The 3,486-nt window shown below is 47.5% G+C and overlaps 1 long non-coding RNA gene across 1 annotated transcript; it reads left to right on the top strand.

The window, feature by feature from the left end:
• The first annotated feature begins 759 nt into the window (after positions 1-759).
• On the top strand, positions 760-2,402 carry LOC133393896 (uncharacterized). Its single transcript, XR_009766464.1, has 3 exons — positions 760-1,001; positions 1,188-1,555; positions 1,639-2,402. It is a non-coding gene; the product is annotated as an uncharacterized LOC133393896 (long non-coding RNA).
• The last annotated feature ends 1,084 nt before the right edge of the window (positions 2,403-3,486 follow it).

Below are 3,486 nucleotides of genomic sequence, written 5' to 3'. Positions count from 1 at the left end.
AGAAAAAAAGAGGAAAACATCACAACAAAATCCCGTCCTGCTGTAGTTGCAATTTTGCTCCAACAGCGCCGTACCGGCCCCGCTGCTGTGTATGTGCTGTGAACCTGTGTCTTCTTCCGGCGTTTCCGGCAGGGTCTGCTTGCGCCTGGGCGTGTGGAAATTTAATCAAAATACTCATTGCCATTCATCAATAATACTGAGCACAAATGAAAACATCAATACACACCCATGTTCCGTACGTCTCCGTCATCGTCGCGCCCCGTCATCAGTAGCGCCGTACTTCATGGCTTGCTACGGCGGTGTGCTTAGTAACACAACGCTGCTTCCCAACACTCCCGGCACTGTTGCTAAAACAAGGTTCGCGCTGCTGCTGATCAATTGAGTGGCAGGGTTCAGAGGGTAGAGAGAGAGAGAGTCGCATAAGGGTGGCCCGCCACTGTGTGTAGCGAAAGTGATTCGAGACACAGAAAATTAATACTAATCCAGGCGGCGTGCCCCGGAAGTGACTTTGGAAAAGCAAAAATTCAATAACAACCGAAAAAAGGCCCTGACTGCGGGTGTGCGGGCGCGAGTCTACACGCGGTAAGGATATAAATTTCTGCGCTTTTAATATATTTACAACGAAAAAACATAAAGCGAATAACACACAAAGAGCTTCAATCACCGTTTCACCCCCATCTCCCACCCACTCCGAATGGATGCGCGGAGTCCCCGGGAAGCTCCCACTTACATTTTGCTTCTTTTTTACAGAGAAATAGGCTCAAAAAAGCCTCTGTATTCCCGGAGAAATATTAAAAGGTAGCAAAGCGTGGTACGGGTGGAAAAGAATAAAGACTTCGGAATGAAGCGATCCCGAACGGGGGACTCGGGAGCGTTCCCGGGAATTTCTTTCATTGAGAATTCCTGCCAGCCCGCAAGGTTTCCATTGAAAAATGTGCTTCCCTTTTGGAACAACGGGGAATCAATGCTATAACTGAATTCGAATCGATCGAACAGCTTGTGTATGTGGTAAACCTTTTCTATCAATTGTGTGAAGTTTTACTTGGAATTTCCGCACAATTCGGCGTTTCCACCCTGGCTTGAATTGGAGCCCCATTCAATTCAAACAATTTAATTCCTTCAAACAAAAACACACAATAACATTGCACAAGACACACTAAATTTCCCTTCAATTCCATCCCGAACAGGCATTAGTGAGTTTTGTGGTAGTAAGAGGTTCGGAGTTTGAGGATAGTCTCTGCTGCATGTGACGTCAAGTTTCGTCCCTCTTCCCTGAAAACGGGCTAGTAGTAGAGCGTTGCCGGTAAAAGCTGTAGGTTATGCATTCAAACGCCATCCCAAAGATGTCCTGTTCAAGGTTGTCACATCCGGCGCTTTGTGTGGAATATCAATGCGACTTCCTGATTGAGTCGCCGAAAGGGGACTGACAACGGTGGTGATGTGTTACGGTCGTGAAGTTAGCGGAACGTTTCTCGTAAAGTTCCATGCCATGGCGATGTCCCGGGTCGCATGTCCAGTTCGGTGCTCAGTAGACGAGGCTCTACCAAGACACTGAGTAAGTATAGAACCATGTGTGTTTGTGTGAAATGACTTAATTTCCAGTTCTAATTGAATAACAATACTCCCGGCTCTCCAAAGGAGCTGAAACAGTCTCTAGTGATAACCTTCCAACGGACCCAAATCTCTTCGAATGTTCTCCGTCGTGGTACGGTGGTTCCCCTCCCCCCAAGGAACCTTTCACTGTACATCACCAGGGCAAGTTACCAAAGTTACCACGCGTACCCTCGCCGGTTGCTGATATGAATATTTATCACAACGACTTTCAGAACTTTTAGGCTCGCCGTTTCCCAGCTCGTGCCAGCTCGGGAGGAAGGTGTGTGAAAACTTTCCCAGGAAAACTGGTGCAAAAAGGAACAAACCCTTTCAACGATGCTGGTGGAGGGCGCTGGGGTTTTCTGAAGGTTATGCTCTACAGAAATCCGGCAACCCTAAAGTAGGAAGTCTTACGTTACATTGTTTTGCCTTAAAATTCGTGTTGTGTCATTCGAGAAGGGTTTGAAGAAAACGACATTAAAGTGTTCATAGAGAGTATCCTGAACAGCGGTAACAAATTTGGACCATTCTGAAGGCTTTTTCCGGTGATTCCAATGTACTAAAACAAAGTTCTTTAATGTCCGTCTAATCTCAGATGCAATTCCACTCCGGTAACTGCTCACTCCGGGCATTAGTGTTCTGGTGACATCTGCTCTGAAAGAGAATTCGCCATCCGATTGCTTTGCGGAACTAAAAGCAGCACTCAGCGCACTATTCATCACCACTGGGCAAATTAAATGGGCTGCTTGGGTTCGTTCCGAAATCACGACCGCGTGCGATTTCGCTTTTATTTTCGTCAGCTTTTGTATCCTTCGTCCTCCTTTGGTTGGACAAAGCAGCGCAGTTGGAAGCAGTAAAAACTCACCTATCCAACTGGAAGTGTTGCACTCCCCGAACAGAGTTGCCCATAGTTACCCGCGAGTAAGACTTCTTGTAGGTTCGGTGGCGTGATTTCATCCCTGCTTTTTTCCGTTTTCCCCATCCCGAAGAGTAGTGGCACCAAAATTCTTGCTGACGGGTCAGTGATGAAGAATTTCGGTTGAAGGGATGATGTCTACGAACCTCTGTGCCGGTTGCTAGGAAACACGGAGCACATTACACGCTAAAATGACAAAGGCAGGCGTCGCTTTATGGTCATGTCATTTGCCCCTTCTCTGGTCCACACACACAGGGGGCACAGGTACAGGGTGTGCCGCAAAAAAATGTGTTGCCACAGTCGCCAGTTCAGGTGGAAGTAAGTGATGTTCGTTTAAAATAATCTCGCTCATAATCGCTCATTAGTATGCGAAAGCCAAAACAATAAAACAATTTCCCTTTTTACGTCTAATCAATTGCTCCGTCCGGAGCGATTTTGGCCGATTCCGGGCAATTCGATTTAATTGAACCGTGTTTCGTTGGTGGTGTGTCCTTTGCTCCCCCGCACACACTAATTGGAACCAAACTACGAACCCTCCATTTGCTGCAGTATCCATTGGCGTACGTACGCGACCACCTTGTTTGTCACCGACTGTCCCGAGGGAGAAAGAGAGAGAGAGAGAGAGTGGCTTGATACCTGAGCAGTGTTGTCACCACAGTCTTCCACTCGCTTCCTTTGAGTTTTTCCATGGTCACCCTGTTCACTTGCCGCGAATGTCCCAAATCGCGCTCCGGGAGGGAGTGTGCACCAGTTTGACTTAATGAGTCATTTCGTTACACAACATTTAACCGTCGCCGTCTGTCGGGATGCGCATTGGAGCCGCAATTGCACCGAAAGGTATCCGGCAATAGTGCACACCTCCTCCCTTTTCTGACACATCTGCCCTTTTTGCGGGAACATATCTGCCCAACCGGGGGGCGGGTTATGTGTCGGTGTAGCACATTTTCGGTAAGGATATTACTTTTTACGATAATTGT

The sequence above is a fragment of the Anopheles gambiae genome, chromosome 3 (genome assembly GCF_943734735.2).
Source record: "Anopheles gambiae chromosome 3, idAnoGambNW_F1_1, whole genome shotgun sequence".
Classification (NCBI taxonomy): domain Eukaryota; kingdom Metazoa; phylum Arthropoda; class Insecta; order Diptera; family Culicidae; genus Anopheles; species Anopheles gambiae.
This window is presented reverse-complemented; position numbering and strand designations above follow the sequence as displayed.